We start from the raw sequence: 11,709 nt of genomic DNA, 5'->3' as shown, positions 1-11,709 counted from the left end.
CATTGGTGCGCTCCGAAGTGTGCTCCAAAGCTCTCTCCAGCTGCGTGCACCTGCCCCGGCCGCGCACCCGGCCCCGCCCAGCTTCGCTCACCTGTCCCGGGCGTCTGGTGCGGAACCTTAGAGTAAGAAACATCACCGTGCACCTTGGCCAACGTGCGCGACTCGACCGAGCGCGCACTGGCCGAGGTGCACACCGATTTCACCTGGGTGCGCGCGCAGCACCTCGGGCGCACCGGGGTGCGCGCACAACGCCCGGGTTGCACCGTGGCCTGTGTGCTCGGGGCGCCTCGGGTGCGCGCTCGGTGTCGCCCCCGCGCGCGCGGTAGTGCGGGCAGCGCACCCCGGCCCGGCCCGGCCCCGACGAGAACGCAAACGGGCAAAAGGTTTATTCAAATAGCATTGCGACGCCCGGCGAAAAACTAAAAAAGGGTGCAACACCGGGACTTCCCGGGAGGTCACCCATCCCAGTACTACTCCGGCCCAAGCGCGCTTAACTGCGGAGTTCTGATGGGATCCGGTGCACTAACGCTGGTATGATCGCACCCGTTATGAGCTTGTCGCAGTGTGTACTTAGCAAACCGCGACCCACGTGCGAATCCACCCCGGCCACCCACCCCCGTCGAGGTGCACACCCTCCCTCGCGAAGTGCGCCCCGTTCGCCAAGTGTGAGCCCTGCCCGGGTGCGCGCACCTTGCTAGGGCGTCGGGTGTGCACCCGGCCCGGCCTACGTGCGTGCACCTGGAGGGGGCGTCGTGTGCGTGCAGTGTCCCGTCTGCAACGCGGTGCCCACACACCACCTCGGGCGCAACGACCTGCGCTCACATGTGGGCCGAGTGCACCTTGGTGCATGTTCGGGGCGCCTCGGGTGCACGCTCGATCTTGCCCCGGTGCACCAAGGCGCTCGGTTTGCCCCGGGTGCGCACTTGGTGCAAGGTGGGCACCCAAAATAGGGATCAAGCACCAAAACACAAGTTTCGGGATGCAAAATGGGACCCAAGGACCACAAATGCGTTCCAAGACCCATGATGGGTCCACGAGAACAAAAATGTGTTCCGAGACTTAATAAACAAATATTGGGTTTTAGGAGAAGAAACATGCTCTGATGCCCAAAACGAGAATCGACCCCGAAAAGGCCACAGGCCAAAAGTGGGATGCGAGACAAAAAAAAATGGGACCCGAGGACCAAAATTGGGTTCCCAGGTCGAAGACAGGGCAACCGGACAAGAAACGACCTCTAAGGCTCGAAATGAGTCCCGACGACTAAAACTTGACAAGAAGCACCCATCAGGCACCCAACTCGACACCCATGGGATGCCGACCCACCCGGGCTTCCACCTAGCACACCTTGGCACCCACCCACCCTCGCACCCAACCTCGCACCCAACTTAGCACCTTTGAACCCACATTGGCACTCACCCTGACCCTGGCACCTTGGAACCCACATTGGCACTCACCTTGACCCTGGCACCCACCTTTGCACTCACCTTGGGACCCACCCTGGCTCCCACCTCGGCACCCACCCAGACACCCACCTTGGTTCCTTGGCACCCACCTTGGATCCTTGGCACCCACCCCGACACCCACCTTGGCACGCAACTTGGCTACTTGCCACCCACCTTGGCTCCTTGACGCCCACCCCGACAACCACCCCGTGACCTACCCTGGCTAGGGTTGGTGCACACCCACCCTGGTGCCCACCTTGGCACCCACCCTATGACCCACCTTGGCACGCACCTTAGTACCCACCCCGTTACCCACCCTAGGACCCACCCCGTGACCCACCTTGGCCAGGGTGGGTGCACCCACCCTGGTGCCCACCTTGGCACCCACCCATCCTAGCACCCAGCCTGTGACCGGGCTTGGAACCCAACCTTGCACCCGCACCCGTCTTGGCCAGTGTGGGTGCGCACCCATCCTGGCACCCACGTTGTGACACACCCTTTAACCCACGCACCCTAGCACCCACGTTGGCACCCACCTTGGAACCCAACCTAGCAACTTGGCACCCACCCCGTGACCCACCTTGGCATCCACCATAGCAGTCGCCGACTTGGCACCCACCTCGGCACCCACCTTGACACTTGTGGACCCACCTTGCCACTCACCCTAGCATCGACCCATCCTAGCACCCACCCTGGCACCTTTGCACCCTAGCACTCACCCATCCTAGCACCTAACCTGTGACCCACCTTGACACTCACCCTCGCACCCACCTTGGAACCCAACCTAGCACCCACCCACCCTGACACCAACCCTAGCACCTACCCACCCTTGCACCCACCCTGTGACCCATCTTGGCACCCACCCATCCTACCACTCAACCTATCACCCACCTTCTCACCCACCTTGGCATCCACCTTAGCACCCACCCACACTGGCACCTTGGCACCCACCTCGGGCAAGGTGGGTGCACACCCACCCTGGCACCCAATTTAGAACCCACCGAGCATGTTACCCACCTTGGCACCCACATTGCAGCCCACCCTAGTACCCACCCTATGACCCACATTGGCATCCACACCCTAGCACCCAGGCACCTCGACACCCGCCTTGACACCCACCCTAGCACTGAACCTGTGACCCACCTTGGAACTCACCCTAGAACCCACCCACCCTGTGAACCACCTTGGCATCCACCTTAGCACCCACCCACCTTGGCACCCACTCTAGCACTCACCCATCCTAACACCCAACTTGTTACCCACCTTGGCACCCGCCCTCGCGTCCACCTTGAAACCCACCCTAGCACCCACCCACGCAGGAGCCCACCTTGGCACCCAACCTAACACCCACGCATCCTGGCACCCAACTTGTGACCCACCTTGGAACCCACCCTAGTACCCACCTTTGAACCCACTATATCACCAACCCACCTTGGCACCCACCCTATGACCCTCTTTGGAATCCACCCTAGCACGCACCCACCCTGGCACCCACCATGGAGCGCACCCTAGCACCCACCCACCTCGGCACGCACCTCAACACCCACCTTGGTGTGCGCACTGCGCCAACCTCTCAAAGACCCTATGTGGTGCGCTCCAAAGTGTACACCTTTGGTGCGCTCCAAGGTGCGCACCTTTGGTGCACACCGAGGTGCACACCAAAGTGTGCACCGAGGTGAGCACCAAAGTGCACTCCAGGGTGCACACCAAGGCGTGCACCTTTGGTGCGGTCAATGCAAACGAATTCGGAAGTTGGGGTCGATGTCCTAATCGCTGCTGCAGACTACACGTATGAGAATCGGACAAATAGCTTTATATAGGGGAGGTGTTGCGTTTGATGGGTCGACTCCCCTGGTTGTGTGCACTGCACCAACTTCAAAGACCCTGTCTTGTTTAAGAAGTCAAAAGTTGGGGTGGATGTCCTAATCATTGCTGCAGTCTACGCATGTATGAGAATCAGACAAATAGCTTATATAGGGGAGGTGTTGCATTCGGTGGGTTGACTCCCCTGGTTGTGCGCACTGCGCCAACCTCAAAGACCCCGCATAGCAGAAGAAGTCGGAAGTCGGATTTTGGTGAGCACCAAGGCGTGCACCTTTGGTGCGGTCAACGCAGACGAATTCAGAAGTTGGGGTGGATGTCCTAATCGTTGTTGCAGGCTACACATGTATGAGAATCAGACAAATAGCTTATATAGGGGAGGTGTTGGGTTTGATGGGTCAACTCCCTTGGTTGTGCGCATTACGCCAACCTCAAAGACCTTGTTTTCGTTAAGAAGTCAAAAGTTGGGGTCAATGTCCTAATGGCTCCTGCAGGCTACACATGTATGAGAATCGGACAAATAGCTTATATAGGGGAGGTGTTGGGTTTGATGGGTCGACTCCCCTGGTTGTGCGCATTACGTCAACCTCAAAGACCTTGTTTTCGTTAAGAAGTCAAAAGTTGGGGTCGATGTCCTAATTGCTCCTGTAGACTACACATGTATGAGAATCAGACAAATAGCTTATATAGGGGAGGTGTTGGGTTTGATGGGTTGACTCCCCTAGTTGTTCGCATTACACCAACCTCAAAGACCTTGTTTTCGTTTAGAAGCCGAAAGTTGGGGTCGATGTCCTAATTGCTCCTGCAGGCTACGCATGTATGAGAATCAGACAAATAGCTTATATAGGGGAGGTGTTGGGTTTGATGGGTCGACTCCCCTGGTTGTGCGCATTGCGCCAACCTCAAAGACCCTGCATTGCGGATGAAGTCGAAAGTCAGAGTTTGGTGTGCTACAAGGTGTGGTCGAAGGTGCTCACCTAGGTGTGCACCTTTGGAGCACAGGAAAAGTGCCCTCCAAAAGTGCGCACCTTTGGAGTGCACAAAAGTGCCCTCCAAAAGTGCGCACCTTTGGAGCGCAGAAAAGTGCCCTCCAAAAAGTGCCCTCCAAAAGTGCGCACCTTTGGAGCGCAGAAAAGTGCCCTCCAAAAAGTGCCCTCCAAAAGTGCGCACCTTTGGAGCGCAGAAAAGTGCCCTCCAAAAAGTGCCCTCCAAAAGTGCGCACCTTTGGAGCGCAGAAAAGTGCCCTCCAAAAGTGCGCACCTTTGGAGCGCAGAAAAGTGCCCTCCAAAAAGTGCCCTCCAAAAGTGCGCACCTTTGGAGCGCAGAAAAGTGCCCTCCAAAAAGTGCCCTCCAAAAGTGCGCACCTTTGGAGCGCAGAAAAGTGCCCTCCAAAAAGTGCCCTCCAAAAGTGCGCACCTTTGGAGCGCAGAAAAGTGCCCTCCAAAAAGTGCCCTCCAAAAGTGCGCACCTTTGGAGCGCAGAAAAGTGCCCTCCAAAAAGTGCCCTCCAAAAGTGCGCACCTTTGGAGCGCAGAAAAGTGCCCTCCAAAAGTGCGCACCTTTGGAGCGCACAAAAGTGCCCTCCAAAAGTGCGCACTTTTGGTGCGCACCAAGGCGCTGGTTCGGTCGTTGCAGGCGAGTTCGGAAGTTGGGGTCGATGTCCTGAGCGGAGGTGCAAACTACACAGGTGTCGGAATCGGACAAATAGCTTATATAGGGGAGGTGTATGCTTCGATGGGTCGACTCCCCAGGTTGAGCGCACCGCGCCAACCTCAAAGACCCTACGGTATGGATGAAGTCGGAAGTTGGGTCCGATGACCAATTCGATTAGTAGGTATGCTCATGAGGTCGGAATTTGGGTCCGATGACCTGCCATGTGCAGGAAGGCGAATGTTGACACTGTGCGTTGCAAGGTGCACACCAAGGCGCTGGTGCGGTCTTTTTAGTCGAGTTCGGAAGTTGGGGTCGATGTCCTGATCGGAGGTGCAAGCTACACAGGTGTGGGAATCGGACAAATAGCTTATATAGGGGAGGTGTATGCTTCGTTGGGTCGACTCCCCGGGTTGAGCGCACCGCGCCAACCTCAAAGACCCTACGGTATGGATGAAGTCGGAAGTTGGGTCCGATGACCGATTCGATATGTAGGCATACTCGCGAGGTCGGAATTTGGGTCCGATGACCTGCCACGTGCAGGAAGGCGAATGTTGGCACTGTGCGTTGCAAGGTGCGCACCAAGGCGCTGGTTCGGTCGTTGGAGGCGAGTTCGGAAGTTGGGGTCGATGTCTTGATCGGAGGTGCAAACTACACAGGTGTGGGAATCGGACAAATAGCTTATATAGGGGAGGTGTATGCTTCGTTGGGTCGACTCCCCGGGTTGAGCGCACCGCGCCAACCTCAAAGACCCTACGGTATGGATGAAGTCGGAAGTTGGGTCCGATGACCGATTCGATATGTAGGCATACTCGCGAGGTCGGAATTTGGGTCCGATGACCTGCCATGTGCAGGAAGGCGAATGTTGGGACTGTGCGTCGCAAGGTGCGCACCAAGGCGCTGGTGCCGTCGTTGCAGTCGAGTTCGGAAGTTGGGGTCGATGTCCTGGTCAGAGGTGCAAACTACACAGGTGTGGGAATCGGACAAATAGCTTATATAGGGGAGGTGTATGCTTCGATGGGTCGACTCCCTGGGTTGAGCGCACCGCGCCAACCTCAAAGACCCTACAGTATGGATGAAGTCGGAAGTTGGGTCCGATGACCGATTCGATACGTAGGCATATTGGCGAGGTCTGAATTTGTGTCCGATGACCTGCCATGCGCAGGAAGGCGGAATTTGGGTCCGATGACCGAGTTGATGGCGTGCCATGCGCAGAAAGGCGGAATTTGGGTCCGATGACCGAGTTGATGTTGATGGCCCGCCATGCACAGGAAGGCGGAATTTGGGTCCGATGACCGATTTGAAGGCGTGCCATACGCAAAAAGGCGGAGTTTGGGTCCGATGACCGAGTTGATATTGATGGCCCGCCATGCGCAGGAAGGCGGAATTTGGGTCCGATGACCTGACATACGCATGGAGTCCGACTCGGGGGCCGATGTTCGATTCGATGACTTGCATTGTGGGTAAAGTCGGAAGTTGTGGTCTTTGACCCGATTCGATGACCAGACTTCGGCTGCTTGAGAATCGGACAAATAACTTATATAGGGGAGGTAGTGTTCTCGAGCATCCTCCCCCCGTGCCCGTTTATGTCGATTGATGCTGGTGCTCGACTGGTTGGAGCGCTCGGATGCAAAAATCTTGCACCAGGATTTATCGATTGTGATGGACACGGCAAGTCTCCTGATTGCTATGCAGGAGCTCATCGTGAATCTCTATGCGGCCTTGGTATGGACTCGACCTGCGGAATGGTTCGGCAATGGTAGTCGCTCCAACACGTCCTTGCAATGGCCACAGAGGTGATTCGACTAGAGCTCCAGTCTAGCTTTTGGGTTGCTTGGCGGACTGGTATAGCCGCGATCGAGTTCCGGCCATGAACGTTTTAGATAGCTCTTGGGCTTTCTGGGACGGAAGTCGGAAGTTTGGGCTGTTGTCCGATTTGATGACCATTCTTCGGATGTGTGAGAATCGGACAAATAACTTATATAGGGGACTGTGTTGTCTCACGCAGCCCCCTCCGTGCCCCTCTATCTCGACCGATGTTGGTGCTTGAAAGGGTTGGGATCGCTCGGATTTATAAACGTGCACCACCATTTGTCGAGTGTGAGGGACGCGGCAGGTCTCCTAAATGCTATGCGGGCGCTCTCTGAGAATCTCTATCCGGCCTCGACACAGACTAGTCTTGCTGAATGGTTTGGCACTGGTAGTCGATCCAACACGTCGTTGTTGTGGCCGCCTAGGCGATTCGATTCGAGCCCCCGTCTAGCTTTTGGGTTGCTTGGCGGATTTTGCCCTATCCGCAAGTGAGCTCGGTCCCTAAACGTTCGAGAAACCCGATTGCTATGCGCCGACTCTCTTTCTTGCGAGCCTCCATCTAGCTTTTGGGTCTCTACGGAACGGAAGTCGGAATCTGGGACCGTTGTTTGATTCGACGAGGCAGACTACGGTTGTGCGAGAATCGGACAAATAACTTATATAGGGGAGGTGTTGACTGGAGCATTCTCCCCCGTGCCCCTCTAACTCGACCAATGCTGGCGCTCGAACGGTGGTAGCGCTCGGATTTTCATTGAGCGCCAGCATTGGTCGATTTAGAGGGGCATGCGAGATTCCCGAATGCTATGCGAGGGCTCTAACGGAAATGTCTATTGGTTTCGGTATGGATGCAATTGCGAGTGGTTCGGCAAAGGTAGTCGTTCCGATGCGTCCATGTCGTGGCCAAATCGATAATTCGATTTGAGCCCTCGTATAGCATTTGGGTCTCTCGATGTGATTCCGCATTCCAGTCCCTTTGGGCACTGCTTGAGCCGCATCCCAGGGGGTTCCCTTCCCAATAATCTGCCTCGCAACCCGATTGCTATGCGGTGAGGCTCCTCGGCCGCCTCGGAACTATCTGTGTATCAGACGCATCGCGGGATAAGGGGTTGGCAACGGTAGTCGCCCCAAGCGCGTCCGATGCTTGGACCATTCCGAGGCGGCCCTGAAGCCTCTTCCGTCTAGCCGTTGGGTCCTTCTCGCCGCATCCCTCGCCTCGCACCCCGATTGCTATGCGGTGAGGCTCCTCGGCCGCCTCGGAACTATCTGTGTATCGGACGCGTCGCGGGATAAGGGGTTGTCACTGGTAGTCGCCCCAAGCGCGTCCGATGCTTGGACCATTCCGAGGCGGCCCTGAAGCCTCTTCCGTCTAGCCGTTGGGTCCTTCTCGCCGCATCCCTCGCCTCGCACCCCGATTGCTATGCGGTGAGGCTCCTCGGCCGCCTCGGAACTATCTGTGTATCGGACGCGTCGCGGGATAAGGGGTTGTCATTGGTAGTCGCCCCAAGCGCGTCCGATGCTTGGACCATTCCGAGGCGGCCCTGAAGCCTCTTCCGTCTAGCCGTTGGGTCCTTCTCGCCGCATCCCTCGCCTCGCACCCCGATTGCTATGCGGTGAGGCTCCTCGGCCGCCTCGGAACTATCTGTGTATCGGACGCGTCGCGGGATAAGGGGTTGTCACTGGTAGTCGCCCCAAGCGCGTCCGATGCTTGGACCATTCCGAGGCGGCCCTGAAGCCTCTTCCGTCTAGCCGTTGGGTCCTTCTCGCCGCATCCCTCGCCTCGCACCCCGATTGCTATGCGGTGAGGCTCCTCGGCCGCCTCGGAACTATCTGTGTATCGGACGCGTCGCGGGATAAGGGGTTGTCACTGGTAGTCGCCCCAAGCGCGTTCGATGCTTGGACCATTCCGAGGCGGCCCTGAAGCCTCTTCCGTCTAGCCGTTGGGTCCTTCTCGCCGCATCCCTCGCCTCGCACCCCGATTGCTATGCGGTGAGGCTCCTCGGCCGCCTTGGAACTATCTGTGTATCGGACGCGTCGCGGGATAAGGGGTTGTCACTGGTAGTCGCCCCAAGCGCGTCCGATGCTTAGACCATTCCGAGGCGGACCCGAAGCCTCTTCCGTCTAGCCGTTGGGTCCTTCTCGCCGCATCCTTCGCCTCGCACCCCGATTGCTATGCGGTGAGGCTCCTCGGCCGCCTCGGAACTATCTGTGTATCGGACGCGTCGCGGGATAAGGGGTTGTCACTGGTAGTCGCCCCAAGCGCGTCCGATGCTTGGACCATTCCGAGGCGGACCCGAAGCCTCTTCCGTCTAGCCGTTGGGTCCTTCTCGCCGCATCCCTCGCCTCGCACCCCGATTGCTATGCGGTGAGGCTCCTCGGCCACCTTGGAACTATCTGTGTATCGGACGCGTCGCGGGATAAGGGGTTGTCACTGGTAGTCGCCCCAAGCGCGTCCGATGCTTGGACCATTCCGAGGCGGACCCGAAGCCTCTTCCGTCTAGCCGTTGGGTCCTTCTCGCCGCATCCCTCGCCTCGCACCCCGATTGCTATGCGGTGAGGCTCCTCGGCCGCCTTGGAACTATCTGTGTATCGGACGCGTCGCGGGATAAGGGGTTGTCACTGGTAGTCGCCCCAAGCGCGTCCGATGCTTGGACCATTCCGAGGCGGACCCGAAGCCTCTTCCGTCTAGCCGTTGGGTCCTTCTCGCCGCATCCCTCGCCTCGCACCCCGATTGCTATGCGGTGAGGCTCCTCGGCCGCCTTGGAACTATCTGTGTATCGGACGCGTCGCGGGATAAGGGGTTGTCACTGGTAGTCGCCCCAAGCGCGTCCGATGCTTGGACCATTCCGAGGCGGCCCCGAAGCCTCTTCCGTGTAGCCGTTGGGTCCTTCTCGCCGCATCCCTCGCCTCGCACCCCGATTGCTATGCGGTGAGGCTCCTCGGCCGCCTTGGAACTATCTGTGTATCGGACGCGTCGCGGGATAAGGGGTTGTCACTGGTAGTCGCCCCAAGCGCGTCCGATGCTTGGACCATTCCGAGGCGGCCCCGAAGCCTCTTCCGTGTAGCCGTTGGGTCCTTCTCGCCGCATCCCTCGCCTCGCACCCCGATTGCTATGCGGTGAGGCTCCTCGGCCGCCTTGGAACTATCTGTGTATCGGACGCGTCGCGGGATAAGGGGTTGTCACTGGTAGTCGCCCCAAGCGCGTCCGATGCTTGGACCATTCCGAGGCGGACCTGAAGCCTCTTCCCTCTAGCCGTTGGGGCTTTCTCGCCGCATCCCTCGCCTCGCACCCTGATTGCTATGCTGTGAGGCTCCTCGGCCGCCTTGGAACTATCTGTGTATCGGACGCATCGCGGGATAAGGGGTTGGCAGTGGTAGTCGCCCCAAGCGCATCCGATGCTTGGACCATTCCGAGGCGGCCCTGCAGCCTCTTCCGTCTAGCCGTTGGGGCCATCTCGCCGCATCCCCCACCTCGCACCACGATTGCTATGCGGTGAGGCTCCTTGGCCGCCTCGGAACTATCTGTGTATCGGACGCATCGCGGGATAAGGGGTTGTCACTGGTAGTCGCCCCAAGCGCGTCCGATGCTTGGACTATTCCGAGGCGGCCCTGCAGCCTCTTCCGTCTAGCCGTTGGGGCCATCTCGCTGCATCCCCCACCTCCTCGGCCGCCTCGGAACTATCTGTGTATCGAACGCATCGCGGGATAAGGGGTTGGCAGTGGTAGTCGCCCCAAGCGCGTCCGATGCTTGGACTATTCCGAGGCAGCCCTGCAGCCTCTTCCGTCTAGCCTTTGGGGCCATCTCGCCGCATCCCTCGCCTCGCACCCCGATTGCTATGCGGTGAGGCTCCTCGGCCGCCTGGGAACTATCTTCGTATCGGACGCATCGCGGGATAAGGGGTTGTCACTGGTAGTCGCCCCAAGCGCGTCCGATGCTTGGACTATTCCGAGGCGGCCCTGTGGCCTCTTCCGTCTAGCCGTTGGGGCCATCTCGCCGCATCCCCCACCTCGCACCCCGATTGCTATGCGGTGAGGCTCTTCGGCCGCCTTGGAACTATCTTCGTATCGGACGCATTGCGGGATAAGGGGTTGTCACTGGTAGTGGCCCCAAGCGCGTCCGATGCTTGGACTATTCCGAGGCGGCCCTGCAGCCTCTTCCGTCTAGCCGTTGGGGCCATCTCGCCGCATCCCCCACCTCGCACCCCGATTGCTATGCGGTGAGGCTCCTCGGCCGCCTTGGAACTATCTTCGTATCGGACGCATCGCGGGATAAGGGGTTGTCACTGGTAGTCGCCCCAAGCGCGTCCGATGCTTGGACTATTCCGACGCGGCCCTGTGGCCTCTTCCGTCTAGCCGTTGGGGCCATCTCGCCGCATCCCCCACCTCGCACCCCGATTGCTATGCGGTGAGGCTCCTCGGCCGCCTTGGAACCATCTTCGTATCGGACGCATCGCGGGATAGGGGGCTGTCACTGGTAGTCGCCCCAAGCGTGTCCGATGCTTGGACCATTCCTAGGCGGCCCTGAAGCCTCTTCCGTCTAGCCGTTGGGGCCTTCCCGCCCCATCCCTCGCCTCGCACCCCCGATTGCTATGCGGTGAGGCTCCTCGGCCGCCTTGGAACCATCTGTGTATCGGACGCATCGCGGGATAAGGGGTTGGCACTGGCAGTCGCCCCAAGCGCGTCCGATGCTTGGACCATTCCGAGGTGGCCCTGAAGCCTCTTCCGTCTAGCCGTTGGGGCCTTCCCGCCCCATCCCTCGCCTCGCACCCCGATTGATATGCGGTGAGGCTCCTCGGCCGCCTTGGAACTATCTGTGTATCGGACGCATCGCGGGATAAGGGGTTGGCACTGGTAGTCGTCCCAATCGCATCCGATGCTTGGACCATTCCGAGGCGGCCCTGCAGCCTCTTCCGTTTAGCCGTCGGGGCCTTCCCGCCGCATCCCTCGCCTCGCATCCCGATTCCTATGCGGTGAGTCTTCTCGGCCGC

The 11,709-nt window shown here is 59.0% G+C and overlaps 1 non-coding gene across 1 annotated transcript; it reads right to left on the bottom strand.

Moving 5' to 3' along the window:
* Nucleotides 1–426: 426 nt before the first annotated feature.
* Nucleotides 427–545, bottom strand: LOC131873240 (5S ribosomal RNA). Its single transcript, XR_009371235.1, has one exon. It is a non-coding gene; the product is annotated as a 5S ribosomal RNA (ribosomal RNA).
* Between the last annotated feature and the right edge of the window lie 11,164 nt (nucleotides 546–11,709).

Source organism: Cryptomeria japonica, unplaced genomic scaffold, assembly GCF_030272615.1.
Source record: "Cryptomeria japonica unplaced genomic scaffold, Sugi_1.0 HiC_scaffold_1277, whole genome shotgun sequence".
NCBI lineage: Eukaryota > Viridiplantae > Streptophyta > Pinopsida > Cupressales > Cupressaceae > Cryptomeria > Cryptomeria japonica.
The sequence above is the reverse complement of the archived record's forward strand: the minus strand, read 5'-3'. Positions and strand labels throughout refer to the sequence as shown.